General features: G+C 38.2%; 1 long non-coding RNA gene across 2 annotated transcripts in view; it reads left to right on the top strand.

Moving 5' to 3' along the window:
- The first annotated feature begins 561 nt into the window (after positions 1-561).
- LOC148214568 (uncharacterized) overlaps positions 562-16008 on the top strand; it is a 28977-nt gene continuing 13530 nt past the window's right edge. The window contains exons 1-3 of one of the 2 annotated variants that reach the window (XR_015797737.1): positions 562-656; positions 3586-3768; positions 5519-5574. This is a non-coding gene — a long non-coding RNA (uncharacterized LOC148214568). Of the gene's footprint in view, positions 657-3585; positions 3769-5518; positions 5575-15706; positions 15772-16008 lie in introns of both variants that reach the window. The other variant, XR_015797736.1, reaches the window with a different exon arrangement.

A 16008-nucleotide genomic window follows, 5' to 3' on the forward strand; every position in this document is an offset into this window, starting at 1 on the left:
TTGCCAAACTAAATCTATACTAAAGCAACTAGTGGATATACCCTGGGAGATTCTAGGGAGTGGCTATCCTGAATCTCTTAGACTTCCCACGCTCCCCCTTCGGACTATGTTGTCTTTCACCTCCTTTCCCCTGCTGGAATGCTGCCCCTCCTTCCTGATAGCCTTGATCTTCCACATCACTCTCCTCCTCATAGATACATTCCATCACACATTATTTTCTTCTAGTTATTGGGAAATCTCCAAAAGGTTTAGAGGTTCATGGAGATGCTTGAGCATGTGATCATTGGTATACCACTAGTAACAATGACAGCAACACTGTCCTGTTATGCTTTTTTATTATTTGCAGCCCCCATTCTTTTTATGAGTTCACTTAAAAAGCTACTTCTCTCATACCATGAAACTTACAGTTTCATATATGGAATGCCCAAAGCCAGTTTCCCACTACCTGGGAACGCTCCAGATGAGTGAACGTCAATTCCCAGAATTTTTAGACATGGCCATGCTGGTTGGGAATTCCAGGAATTGAAGTCCACAGTTGGAAGGCACCCAGGCTGGGGAACGCTATTCTAAGCCAACTCCAATCAAGCAGCCAGAAAGCATAACTAGTCTGACAAACCATAGCTCATTTGAAAATCTACCAAACACAATCTACAGAGGTATGCAAGATATTTTGCTGCTTTGTTATTTACTGGTTTTTGAAGAGAAGAATTTAATTTCCTGGAAAAGGAAGGGGGTTGGTCAAAACGGTTATTTCCACCTGGAAATTCGGAGTTATGTTTGCTGTATGTTCTTGCAATGCTCGCTCCTGATGAGTAAAGTAGAAATACTAGGATTAACTTCTCTGTGCATGAGTTGGAATGAGCCCAAAATAAACCCCAAGTTAACTTGCTTCCCTTTTTCTTCCTCTCTTCCTATTTAGCCTGGAGAAGAATTGTTGCTGAGCTTAATTTCACTTTTACAAGAAAGCTGTCTTGTTAAATTCATACCAGAAATTAATTCATATAACTCTCATATGAAGGGGCAAGTGAGGGAGAGCAGGAAATTTCTGACAAGTAGGGAAAACATATCATGATAATGGTTAAATGATAGAAATAATAATGCAAATATGAATTACAGGAGCTTCTATAAGGAGAAAGAAATGAACTGACATGTGATTTCCCTCTCCACTCCCAAAATCATTTAAGTAGGAAGAACTGTTGGCAGAATTATATACAGTGATGAAAAAGGAAAGAAAGAATAGAAAAGCCTTACCAAAGTAAATTAGGTAGATGGGGAAATGTATACATGTAAATAAAATTTCAAAAAGCAGATGAAATCCACAGATAGACTGAAAACAATAAAGAACAATCTAGAAGAAAAAAGAAATGGAGAAGGCCCACACAGTATAATATAAACTAATATAAACACAGACACAAAAAGTAATAAAGATATTCAGCTGAAGTAGTGACAGCAGCTATTGTCAATGTCTACACACATTACAGTGGTACCTCTAGTTATGAACTTAATCTGTTCCGTGACTCTGGTTGCAACTCGAGTTGCCTCAAGTCGAGGTAAATTTTCCCATAAGGTTCAATGTAAATACGGCTAATCCGCCCTCCGAATTTGGTCGCACCCCGAGGTAAATTTCCCCCATAAGGTTCAATGTAAATGTGGCTAAACAGTTCTGAAACATATGCATTTTATTTTTAAACCTCAAAAACCTTCCAAACGCCACAAAAACCTTCCAAACGCCACAAAACACACCACAAGCCTCACCGAACGTCTCCTTGCTACCGCGATCTCGCCCACAGGAAGCTGCGACCGCGTGGCAGCAGGGAAAATGGCCGCAGATCCGGTTCGTAAGTAGAGGCAAGTTCGTAAGTAGAGGTAAATTTTGGGCCGGAGCTGGTCGTATCTTGAAAATTTCGTAAGTAGGGGCATTCATAAGTAGAGGTACTTTACATAGATTTAAAGTAAGAGAAGATTGACTAATGCATTTTTCAAAAAAGGAAAAGTAGTGAGGGAATGTTAAAGCATTTCTAAATTTTTGCCAAGAAAGCTACATGGGAAATTTTACAAAGTCTCCAGGAATCAAGTACAATCCAAAATAAGCTGTTTTTAAATCCTAAAATATAGAAAACTTATACTCAGGAGAGGCATACGGGAAAAAAAGCTATATTAATATAATGCAATCCAGAAGTAGTTGGTCAAGTAAATAGAACCATTAAAAAGTTATCCACAGAGAGTAACACAAGTGTGGGTCTTTTGTTGGACAATTTTATTTGTTTTCAGTGAATGGCGGTTCCTGAAGCTGTAAGAGAATGACATAAGAAAAAAAGAAATTGGACGCTAAAAAACCAGGAATGTTTCTGAGGCAGACTGAAGTAATGTTTAACACTGTTGTCAAGTGACAATATTAAGACAGATAACATAAATGAAACATAGACAAACAGTGAAAAACTGAGGGAATCAGACAGCTTGGCAAATCCAGAATAAGATTCTCTCTCTTTTTTATCACTTGAAATCATTGGTGTGTCAAACTTCCGCTCGGGGGCATTTCATCAACATAGTTCCTATGTAGTCTTCTCAGAACCTTTGCATTTAGGAAAAGTAAATTCATCAGAAAAAGGAAACAAAGCCATGATTTAAAATTTCTTTGCTACAAAACCAACTATGAGGACTAGAAACAGTGATTCTGAGACCTCCCCCTTTCCTCCATCCCTGAGTAGTCCCGTTAAGTAGTAAAATCACTACTGCTATTCTTATTGTTGGCTATGGACATGCAATAGCACACTCTGGTTTTAGCTGTTGTTCTGTTTTACTTTGTTATAATGATTACGTTTGTATCCGGCCTTGCAACTCAAAATTCTACAATATTAAGCATTCACATGTTTTTAAAAATGTACTGTTCTTCAACTGGAATGCATATTTATTACAAGAAAATTCCATTTTAAAGGTAGGTTACAAGCTTTTATTTACTTAAGATAACTTTGCCTTACATTTAGGGTTTAACTCCTCCCAAGATGGCTTAAAACAGTGTTTCTCAATCTTGGCAGCTTTAAGAAGTGTGGACTTCAACTCCCAGAATTCCCCAGCTAGCATAAATTCAACTCCCAGAATTCCCCAGTGGCTTAAAACAATACACTACAATAACCAAGATCAAGATTTATACGAGCAGTGATGATAATATAAATGCCCTGCCCCAAAGTACTCCAAATCAGGAGCTATTTTAATTTCATGAGAAAACCATAGAAAATAAATAAGCATTTGGATACATATTTGATCAATAGATAAAAGGGAAGACAACTGAAATTCCATCTAAAAAGAAAGATTATACGAAAGAACAATGGAAATAATAGTTTCTCTAACAAAGAGTTACTAAAATATCTGCGTAGAAGGAAATTATATATATTGCAATCAAATATGATATTCCATGCAGGAGTGTTGGTGGGGGAGGGGATAAAAAAAATAAGATGGCAGCTGAGTCTTTGTGATTGAAGCTACGCCCCTTAATATGCGACCTGTAAAGCATTCAATACATTTCCTAAATTAAATAATATCTGCAGAGTAAGAGATCTAGAGGCCTTTTTGTTTTGTCTCCTATAGGGGTATCATCAATATAAGATCATCACTGTCTCCAGACCCTTAAACCTGAAGCTGAATATGTTGGTTTCTCATAGCATATTCAAGACTCTGCTAATGTAGAATGAACAATCCAGTTCAATTCTTGTCTATAGTAGCTTAAATGATTGTGTTCAAACCATGGCGGATACATTGGCCTTTGAAAAGGTAGGTGGCAAAACAAGGTGCCATATTTAAGTATTACATAGTATTTCTTTTTTTCTTATTACTGCCTTAAATAATGGTTTAAGTCCAAATTTATGCCCACTGCACTACTCTGTCTTTGGATGTGTGCTGAATTGAACTCCTTAAACTCCTGTCTCATTGCCCTTATTCTGCACCGCTCTTCACATTTAAATTCCATTTCTACAATGGTGTGATCCGTGTTTTTTGTTGTTGTTGACATTGATTGATTTTTTGTAAAACTCAGATTTCATGCTGGCCTCCTGTCTCCTGACCTTTCTTGACCTGTACTGCTTTTGACTTATCTTTATTTCTTTGGCCACTGTTCTCTATCTTCCTCACAACTTCGCCATGCCCCTGGCCACTTTCTCCAAAGCAGTAAATGCCTTCAACTGTCTTCTTAGAACATTTAAACACTGACCTCACAACTTGCTATCCCAAATGAGGTGATCGCTCTCTTCCTCTTTTTCTCTCTTGTTAGCTCTGATACAAACACAGCTGCATTTGTGGGAAACTAATAAGTTTAACCATCTGTCACCTACAGAAAAGCAATTCATGGGGGGGGGGGGAGGAATTGCAATATGGTACATAATTTAAAGACATTGCTCTTTAACAAGGGTGGGGAGCCTGCGATATTCCACATATTGCCAAAATGCAACGCCCAGCATTTCTCATCACTAGACATGCTAGATGGGTCTAGTCAAAGCAAGGCCTTTTCAGGAAGTGAAGGGGGCAGTTATTCTGGTCCCATACATGGAGAGAGACCTATACAGAGTATAGTCCAGTATTTAAATGTATCAGATGGCTTGATATTCTTTGTCAGAGGTTATTCCAATAAATCTCTCTCTAGAAACTCAACCAACATTCAGGAATTAACAGTGGACAGTTAAGGGCAAGGCTCAGATAGATAAATTGCTTTAGAAGCCCTAATAATGGAGATCCTTTAATGTATTATCTAACAATCCAGCCTAGAGCCTAAATCACATGTCTCTTTCTCCCACCTTTCTGGGGTAACAGACTTATTGCCAGTCTGGCACATCAAGGGATCCTGCACTGTGTTTTGATAATGGTCCTCTCTGATCCCAAGCTCTTTTCTCTTGGCCTTGGCAGCTTCAGCTTCCAATTGTTCATTAATGGCATTAAAACAAAGCAAAGAAATGTTGGGCTCCTCCTGTGAAATATATCATTAAATGCAATGAATTTTTTTTTTTTAAAGGACAGATTAATGTTCTGCCTACAGGACTCTGAGTCTTAGAAAGGCTTTGGCTGGGAGCTATAGGTCAGCAACATCTGGAAGACAACAAATTTCCTGTTCCTGCTTTTAATACAAAATTTCCCAGGAGTAGAAAACAGGAGTCCTTAGTTCTACCGAGTTCTACAGCTTAGAACATCTTGTCCACAGTGAAATAGCTTCAGGGCAGACTCTGGACCATACTTATGTATAGGAAGGGCCTTGGCACAGCAACAAGATCCTCCTAATTCTGGAATAGTTCTCTTGTTTAGATAATCTCTAGGGTCTTCCACACAATGGTGCAGCCAGAGGAGTGGGTTGAGGTGATCCCCACTCCCCATAATTAAATGGCACTGCGGTTAGATGCTTGTAACTGTAAGTAATTGTGATATATGCTTGTGCTAGTGGTAGTGTGCCCTCCTTGGTAAAATTAGCAGCAGATTTTTCATGGAAGGCATGTGTTCAGCTCAGAACTATATAAGTCTCTCATTGGTTCTTTTTTAGATGGTATTTTATTGCTGTGGTTTTCAGATGCAGATACAGATATATTCCCTTTCAGGGTAAGTATATCGCTAGCTATATCAGCCCAGTATATCTGTAATGCACTGCCAAGATGCTCATAATAATTGCTCTACCATTTTATTAGTCTCAGCCTATGAATTTAGACCTGGTCTTTCTTGTCTTTATTTGATAAATTGCCTCTTCCATAAATATTGTTTTCATAACATTAAGGCTTCAGGAACCTTACCCATAACATTGACGTCTTAATCCTTATGTGAGCTATTTTGAATTCAGCCAGGAATGAAGCCAGTGATTTTGTTTGTAGGGTTAATTAATTTTTTGTTATATTTATGTTGCTGCTAGGGTATTGTGATATGTGGGTAATTGCTGGAACCTCTCTGTTTTATGAAGTGTATTTTTAAGAGACTGTCAAGGGCATTCAAAGTTAGGGACCAACAGCACTTTCTGTACTGTATAAACTGATTAAGGAACATGGAAGATACGTCCTGGTGATACCCTGCTCTTTGATAGTCAGCTCTGAACTTCACAATGCTTTTCAGATTTTGCATTTCTAGACGGCCACCATTTTCATTTCTGAGAGCTACCTATGATTATCTTCTGCCTACTCAGAAATATTGAGAACAAGGAGCAAAAATCACTGTCCCACCTTGAGGTGCTTTAGGTCATATACCCCTCTGCAAGATTTTCTCTAGTGTTCAGTATCAAAGGGACACTGACAAACCTCTTATCAATTTCACCCACTTTTTCTTTGGTTTGGGCTACTGAGGGCAAACTACAAAACTGTCAAGGTAGCATTCCCTCTTACAGGACCTAAAGCTCAAGAGCTGGGAGGAAGGGTGAGAGAAAAGCCCTCTCCAATATGATCTCAAAACAAATCAGAACAAAGCAAAACAAAATGAAAAATCCCACCCTTCACAGCAGGTCAACTACATTGCAGTCGAGCAATAATTCAGCCCAATACTTCTGACTTCATAGGAATACAGAAATCATGGGCACATCTCAGTTTGCCCGTGTAACACCTCTGAATCTCCCGGTTACCAGGCTGCTTCTGGGTGCAATTCAAGGTATTGATTATCAGCTTTAAAGCCCTTCATGGCTCTGGATCTGGTTATCTCTGGGACTGCCTTCTCCCCATTGATAATATCCATCCCCTAAGATTAAGTAGAAGGAGGTCCCTGTGGGAACCTTCTCTCAGAGAATACATCTTCAGAGTACTTCGGGATAGGCCTCTTCAATTACTGTCCCACCTTCTCTGGATCTGCATGTATGTATTTATGTATTTATTTATTTATCACATTTATATAGTTGCCCATCTCACAGAAAAGTCACTCACAGAAAAGTATGGCCTCAGTCATGCTGGATTTTAGAAAGGTTATTGGTACCTGGTTTTTCCAACAGTCCCTGTGGATACTTATGTTATGCATTTTGTTCCTTCTTGTAGTTTGAGATTTGCTGTATTTTTCCTTAGGAGTGGGGATGTAGTGTAAATTGATGTTGTTACTGTGTATTTTTTAACCTTATTCACAGAATAAGGTATGTAAGTTGCCCAGGGTCTAGAACAATTGGAGTTTATTTATTTGATTTGTATAGCCAATCATCTCACCTAAGTGGGTCTGGGCAGTTCACAACCAAGCAACAACAGGTTAAAAAACAGATATACAGACATACAAAACCATCAATAAAATCACATTAAAATACAATTAACCATAATCAGCAGTGAAGTCAATCACAACATCATATTCAACACAGCCATTGTAGAAGCTCTCCTCTACTACCAGACCCCCAAGCACGATGGCAATGCCATGTCTTCAGGTCTTCCTAAAGGCCAGGAGGGTCAGGGCCAATCTGATCTCTGGGGGGCAGGGGGATGATATTCCACAGGGTAGGCACCATGGCAGAAAAGGCTCTCTTGCCCAATATAGAAAAGAAGTAGGTGTGGAGGTGTCATGTCATGAGAAGAGCAGGACAGAGCTGGTATGTGATTTTGAATGGGTAAAGGGCAAGAATATGCAAGAAATGTCATAGATTTATCTTTACATAAAAATGTATTGAATGTCACTAAGCAGCCTGTGCCTGAACACAGAAAGAATTAGCAAATGGTCCAATGTCATCGGTCGTCTTTTGCCCAAAGTTAATTTAGAAAAGCAATACTAAAACAATGTATTTTTGAAAGATGCATATGAAGTTAGTGAATATTTAAGAGAAGCTTTTGTAAACAGCCCATAAGTTGGGGTTGTTTGTTGTATTTAGATTACATGTATATTAGGGAAGGCTGAATAGAAGAAAGCATGTACAAAAGAAATAGTATAGTGAAAGTATTAAATGCAGGTATTTGTGAGCAAAACTGTGCAAACTGTACTTTCTTTCATTTGATTCATATTTCCAAAAATATATATTTTAAAATCATTTGGGAAGAAACATTGATAGAACAGAATCTACACTGGCATTGTAACAGAATGTGGGAATCACCTTGGGAGACAAAGGGAGAGCCACAGATGGGACAACCAGCATGTAAAAGATGTGTCAGCCCACAGAAGGAGGAATGGCATGGGAAACATTTTAGAAGGGACTCTCCCTAGTTTTCTAGAGAGTAAAACAAAAGGAAGGGATAAATAATTTCAGTCTTCCAAGATTCTGTTAATGTAACCTTACAATAAAGATAGAACTAGTACTCCCGGTTGTGCTTCTTGTCTGAACTACCTCGCAGGGCAAATAGGCATAGACCTGATTTACATTGATCCATATTTTCTAATGAGGAACAGCCAAGGAAAAGACATTGGAATAAGGTAATTCAGCAAAGTTCCACTAACCACAGAATGTGATTAGAAAAGCGCAACTCCTCATATGACAGTTGCAATAATTCTTGGATCAGGAGGTCTTGTTCACAGTCACTCATGTCTTGGTCATCTCTTGGCTGCACTTTGCCACTCGCTCTATATAGGGCTTCCCCCAAAGACCACACAAAAGCTACAGCTAGTCCAGGATGCAGCAGTTCAAGTAGTTAAGGGCATTTCCAGTTTGCTCAAATAACACCACTACTGGGAGAACTACGCTAGTTGGCTTCTGGATGCAATTCAAGATGCAGCTTGTCGTTTTTAAATCCATATATAGTTCAGGACCTGGAAATCTGTGAGACCATAATCTTGCAGCAGTTTCTACCATCCAATAAGATCAATTAGAAAGATGCCCAACCTTGAGGGATTGTGGGCATGCCTTTACTATAGGTACACTTCTCCTTTGGAACAATGCTCCATCTGAAATCAGGTCAATACCAACCCAGTTGACATTCAGGAAAGCCAGTAATTCTCAAAAGCCTTTGGTGACTGATGGTATGGTGTTTCTTTTCTCTGCAGGATATAATTGTTGTGGTTAGTACTGTTCTTTTCGGTGTTGTCAATAGCTAGGAAATTAGTCGTCACTGGGTTTTAGTGTTTTTCATTTTTCATTTAATTCTCTCTATTTTACTTTGTGTTCCGTAAGCCACTCAGAGACTTTTTTGAAATTGGGTGGGGTATACATTGCATAAATAAATAGATAAATACATAATACATCAAAGGGTAGTTAGAGGGTGGAGAGAAGAAAGGAAAGTCCCATTGTTTTGTACAGAAGTCTGCTTGTAGGACCAAGCTGACAATTCCAGATGTGTACTTCCCACTCAGGTGGAGGACACTGAGTTGGAGAAAAGTGGACATTAGAGGACACACCTAGAAGCTATGGATCTGGTCAGAGAAAGAAGAAGCCCCAGTCTTGCTAATAATAGTATTTTGTCTTTCTTTCCAGAAATATGAAACTATGTGCTTAAACAATTTGCTCCATAAATACATATTTACTTTGTAAAGCTATAAGCTGCTCAGTAGCTGTGCTATTATGTTCTATTAAGGGTGTCACTGGCTTCTTTAAAGAGTTACACAGCCTATAATGCAAGCACTTTCACAATGAATTCCATCAATTCCAAAGAAGCTGTTTTGTTCTAGTAAGTCTATTATCAGTGGTTATAAAAGAGCTCCTAAATATGTACTTGGCTGACAGATCATAATGACTCCTTCTGCTATTCTATGCCAGCTCATGCGCTGCTGAAGAACAATTTCTCTCCTGCTCTTTCATCGAAGCTTTAAAACTAACCACAGCTCAAAGAAACAATTGTAAAACTGGTTTTGCATAATGCTGACAAACGAAGTAAAAAAGAGGGATGGGGGGAAAATGTTTGCTTTATTATTGCAACTTCAGGACATCAGAGCCTGCTGAAAGAAAGATCCTTGGTTAGTAAGAAGCCATTTTAAGAATGTAGGAAGATCTTTCTAGATTAGGTCAAAGCTCATCTATTCCAGCATTTTTGGTGACATTTAGGAGGCCCACTATCATGGGCAATAGACTTCTTCCAGCTGATTTTTATGATATACTCCCTGTGCTTCAGCAGGTAAAGTACTGTACAGCCTTCAAGGGAGCAGCCATTGATAGCCCAATTCTCCATAGGTTTATAGTCTGCTTTTGATATTGGAGGCTGTTGCCACATTTTTACAGCAGTTGTTGGAAAATATGGGGTTTCAACCAAGCCTGTCTCACACAAGCACGAAGGGAGGGGCGACTTCGCTGCGGCCTAGCTTTGCTGCTTTGTGTGGGAGGGGCTTGGAGCCCGCCTTTTTCCTGTTTCCTTCGTTTTCCTTCTCTTCTCCTCATGGCTCTCCATGAGGTAGGAATGAATCCTCTCTCCTCCTCATGGTTTTTGTAATAACATTTCACTACCCCAACAGCAGTAACTTCCATGATTTGGGATTATTTATGGTTTAACTCCCCTCTTTTGTTTCTTCATGTAAACAAAATGTTCTGGGCACTCGTTTGCTGCTTCTAGGTTCAGGTAAGAAAATGATCGCCATTTTTTCTATCAAGTAAGTAGAAACAGAAACGACTGAATAATCTGATTGCGAAGGGGCAAAAAGCAGAGCCCTGACATTTTCAACTGCTAGACCGACAGCCACCGAAAATATTTTTATGTTCTCACTATACTTTGCTGGTATTCCCACAACCAGTCCTGTTAAAAAAATAATTTTCAACATGAATTATCAATTCAGTGGCTGTTTCGCACAAGCTAAAGAAATAGTACATACTTCCCACACATCATCTTTGAATCTTTGCATCACTTGTGTAAGATAGATCAGGTACAATATCCTGATCTTGGTGATTGGGATGCGCTGCCTTCATACCACGTTTAAGGGAGGGTACAATTCTGAACTGAGGACTTCCTGATGCAGATCTGAGCTCTATTCCACATCCACTTTCATAAATCCATGAAAATTTCACAGACCTAAGCAATTGTGAACATAACCCTTTCTATATTCATGTACACTACATGAATCACTCAAAAGCAATCTGCAGGATCAAAAAACAAATCCTCTCTACTCCTTATTTATTTATTTATTTGTTTATTTATTTATTTAATATTTCAAATTTGTCACTGCCCATCTCACTGTGGAGTGACTCTGGGTGATTTACAGTAAAAATAAATAAGCTTTTATTAAAATAGATAAATATCAATTAATTAATTAAAATATGTTAAAAACAGACTTCCTTTATATTCCTACCTATATGTATGTACATTGTAGCACCTGATGAGGCTAATATTTTGGTTGGCATCATGATTAGCATGGAGGTCGGATTGTGTATGCTTAGGGGGAAAAGGGAATTTCCTACCAATTTCTAACCAACTAATTAGAATAGAACTGCCCAGGGCAATATGTGAAGAAGGTTGCACTGTCTTTGGGGAAAGGTAGCTCTGTACATCAGCATCAAATTGCCTTTAAACTTTTCTTAAATTATTTGTATCAACATCTGAAAACCGCAAATGCAAAAAGGAAAATGGAAGGGAAGCATTTGTAAGGAAATCTTTTAGAGTCATGGGAGCTGCCATGAATCTAAAAGATTTGGCAGAATGGTGATGATTAGTGCTACTGCTACAGGGGTCAGAATGGGTGTTATATTTATTTCAACTAGATAAACCAAGAGATGACCCCAAAATAAACCTTTCAGATCTCTCTTCCATTGTTGCCACCAATAGCATTAATGGACTCAGGTATATTTTTGCACCATTTTCAAATGTCCTGTTCTTAGAGTCTCCCTGCAGTAACCCTAAGTCAGTGCTCTCGTGGGAATTTAAGGACTCAGTTGGATACAACACAGGCAACTTTAGTAAGGCAAATAGCAACTTCTAAGAATTTGGAGAGAGAGTGAGCAATACCCAAAGATATCTGAAAAGATACCCAGATATTTAAAACATTCTCCCACCATTTTGTAATGGACTGCCTATGGTCCATATCTCATCCTGTACTTGGCCTGTGATTATCAAATGATTCTGGAAACATCTGATACATATTTATTAATTTATTATTACAATAATTTGATTGCATTTATATTCTTTTTATCTGGGCACTCATGATGGCATATAAGAGAAAGGGGATATCTCCCATTGCTATTCACAAAATGGATGCCACAATGGCATAGCTAATCCCCAAAGCAGCTCTTATGGAGGGGTGGAAAAGAAAAGATTACCCACAGGCCTCATATCCGATGTTGTGCTAAGTTTTGCTTTTGTTCTTTGCTGTATGGTGAAAATGAGAAGTCCATTATATTGGGCCTTAAACCAATTCTCTTCAAACCAATGTAAAATGGTTGTAAATAATAGTTGCCAGAATTTTCAAGCATCTTCCCTTACAGATAACAGAGATGTTTAATAAAAAAAAATCATTTAAAAATAGAGAGCAAAGTGTAATAGTATGAAGTAAAAATATTTTGAGCAAGTAGTTGGAGAAATAAAAATATTGCAAGCAATTCAGATAATTTGGAAATGTTTTAATCCAGTGTTTGTAAGTGAATACCCCTCCCTCTGCTTTTATACAACAGTATCGACAATGGGAACTAAGCATGTTATTATCTTTCAGGAAAAGCAAAAAAAAAAAGGATATTTTGTGCTATTGCTCATACAACTCAGACCTATACATCTTTACTCAGAAACAAATCTTAAAGACTTTAGGGTGACTTAATGAAATGTAAATATGCACAGAATGTATTTGAAAACATTTGACTACAGGCCAATGAAGCTGATGATGGTGGGTGAGCAGCCAAATCTTTTTTTTTTTAAGCATACATAGCTAAGGACTTGAAAAACATTTTTTTAAAAATCTTTAACTTAATGATAAGATAACATCATGCTATTTGTGTATTTACAGACTGTGATGGGAAGTGACCTTTTATTAGCCCCTTTTCCTACTGTATTATGGGAGATTATTTTTGTCCCTATCTTTTGCAATGCAACTGAACTTTATGCGAAAGTCTGGGCTAGTGGCTATCTGATGAATCTCCAGAGCAGTGTTTCTCAACCTTGGCAACTGTAAGATGTGTGGACTTCAACTCCAGAATTCCTCAGCCAGCTATGCTGGCTGGGGAATTCTGGGAGTTGAAGTCCTCACATCTTACAGTTGTCAAGGTTGAGAAACACTGCTCCAGAGACTGCCATCTAAAACAAGTGAGATGAATTCAACATATCAGCTCCTTATCTCCTAAACCAAACTAAAATTGCCAGCTGACAGATTTTATGTGAACTTTTTTGTTTATTGGCATCTAAGCAAGCAAGAAAGCCCTAAACCTCATCTCTTTGAAAACTATTGCCAGTGCTCAAGGCAAGTTTTTCTCCCTTTGCTTTCTTGTAAAGGTGGAAAAATACACTTGTAAGTAATATATTTGAGGGTCAAGTATAGATGGTGAAGGCAAACAATCTTTCTTCCTCCTTTGTTCCTTCCTTCCTTCCTGGACCCTTTGAAAATATCAAATTATCTATCTTTATCTATCTATACCTATACCATCTATATCTGTATCATCTATATCTATCTAGCAACATTTCATACCACTCAGATCTGAAAGATTCTGAGCAGTGTACAAAGGCAATCTAGGATTATAATGAATGCAACATTCTCTGTTCCAAGAGAAACAGAACAAAAACTAAGTGGTTGCTCCCAAATTCCTCATGAAGGCCCGAAGGCCCAAATGAAACAAAATAGATTTTAATGTCCTTGAAAAGGACAGAAGAAAAAGCTGCAGCGTCTTCCATGCTGTGGGGGCTTAGCCAGAAGGCCTACCTTCTGGCCCACACCCTTCTTACTTCCTGTGGGGGTGGGACCTTAAGTAGTTCCCATCTAGATTTGTGGACAGGATGAGCAGAATTATATTTAACACAGAGCTTTATAGATAATAACCAGCACCAGGTCAATCCTCTGAGCCTGCTCCTGGCAGTCTGCCACTCCTGGTTGTTCTACCGCTTCTACTCATATTCTTGACTTTGATCTGAGTCTGAGTCCCTTATTCTAGCAGGTCTCCAATCTTCCTCCTGGATATCCCTTTTTCACCAGCTTCTGCCACGTGCACTCATACTGCCATTTTTGTTTCTTTGGATGGGCCACTTCTGCATTTGGCATGGGTATCTTCTGCAGTCACTCAGATAATAAGGGTGGCTATCACATTTTCCTCCAATGCAGGAACTACCGCCAACTTTACTCATTCCACATTGCCTTTGCTGTTGTCCAAGGAAGACTTCTCTCAAAATCTTCTGCCCAAGTAGCTTCAAGTCCAGTACATCAAAGCCTCTTTTTAAAGTCACTCCTCCCTCTCTAATATCTCATGTCCCATTCATTCCCTCCTGGTGCCCCCATTTTATAACACCCAAAGCTTTCTCAGTGCTAGTTCTATTCAAAATACAGTGCATTCCTGATTTTTTTCATCTGTCCTTCGATTAGCCTACATAAACCACTCTGAAAAAACACCCCTAATTCAACTTAAACTCGCATCAGACAAATCAACTACTTAACTGGATGCTTTTTTGAAAAAGAAATGCCCATTATAGAAAATACTATATCTAAAAACTGATATAAAGACTTTGTTATGTTTAATGGCTTTTTGTCTTTAAATGCTACCTGGCAACAATAAGATTTCTTTTCAAGTATACCCCTTGATACTAACAATTGTACCATTCTTCCACTTTGTATTCTAATCTTCTTTCTTCTCTCTTTTTAATCTAGGCTTGTTATTACTCCAAACCAAACTTCCTCAACCTGGTGCCCTCCAGACAAATTAGGATTACAATATGGAAAATTCTAAGCCATGGGGAATTGAAAGAGTTATGGTCTCAACCAGGTTCAAGGGCACCAGACTAGGAAAAGTTCCTTTAAACTTTCTATGGTATCCTCTGCTCCACCCATTTTTCTCTCCCACATTTCCTTCTCATTTTTGGTAGGACATACAGTTACAGCATCTTAGCATCTTTCCATTTACTTTGTAGAATTGCTTCATCTCAAACATTTCCCTCCTTGCCTGTGTTGTGACAGACCATATGATTCTAACCCTGAAAAATGGACAGCATTAGAAGTTCATTTATCCTCATAGGTAGCTTTTAGAACCCATGAAGACAGCTCATACATCATGACATCATTGAGAAACGTTGTGACTTACTATTTACATCATGACATCTGACACAAGTACATAAGTCGTGTCATTTGTGCAATGATGTCATCATGAAGTATGTGTCATAATTTGCTCCTTCGCTCCCCCAGATCTTTGTGTTTTCCATTGTTTTCCTGGTACATTGATTTTTTTGTGCCTGAGGTATTGTAACAATTTCAGTAAAGTTACATAGGTATTAAAAGACTTGTGTTAGAAAGGAATCTGGGGAACTTATTACTAGAGTGATTTAAGTTATTAAGGCAGCTCTCATTTCCTTAAAATGCAGCAAAAACTGTCAAAACATTGCATATATACATGAGTAAAATCAGTCATAACTTGAATCCAACAAACTTTATTCTGTATTAATTATTTAGATGAAAGTAAGTATAACCATCTTTTTTGTGAATTTAGTAGTGATAAAATATCCCAAATTCTGTTCACAACTCATGATTAATAATGGTGCAATCTTAATAATTAATTAATTAGTAATGAATAATTAATAATGCAATCCTAGGGATGTCTTCTCAAAAGTAGGCATGCATATATATGCTCAATCCCAGTGTAAGATTAAGATGTTAAATCTATTTTAGTTTTTAGACTACAACTTTAATACTGCAAAATAGCAGGAAACATTTCACCCTTAACATTTTATTAATTTCTTAGATTTATGTACTATTTTTCTTTCAGGAGTTCAAGGCTGTATTGAGAACTCTCCTTCTCCATTTTTTTTCCCACAGGAACTTCCCTGCAAGGTAGGTTGAACTGAAAGAGTGATTGGCCCAAAGCCATCCAGGGAGTTTCCATAACTGAGAGGTGACTTGAGACTCCCTCACTCCAGTACCTTAACTTAAAAACAAAAAACAAAATAATAATTATAATAGTAATTCCACACATTTTATTTCATAAGAACATAAGCAGTCCCCCAGTCTGGACACCAGTTCTCACAGTGGCCAACCAATTGCACAAAGAAGTTCACTAGTCTCCCAGCA

The sequence above is a fragment of the Python bivittatus genome, unplaced genomic scaffold (assembly GCF_059951505.1).
Source record: "Python bivittatus isolate LINGU-HERP-01145 unplaced genomic scaffold, Pbiv_v1 ctg000610_np1212, whole genome shotgun sequence".
Taxonomy (NCBI): Eukaryota; Metazoa; Chordata; class Lepidosauria; order Squamata; family Pythonidae; genus Python; species Python bivittatus.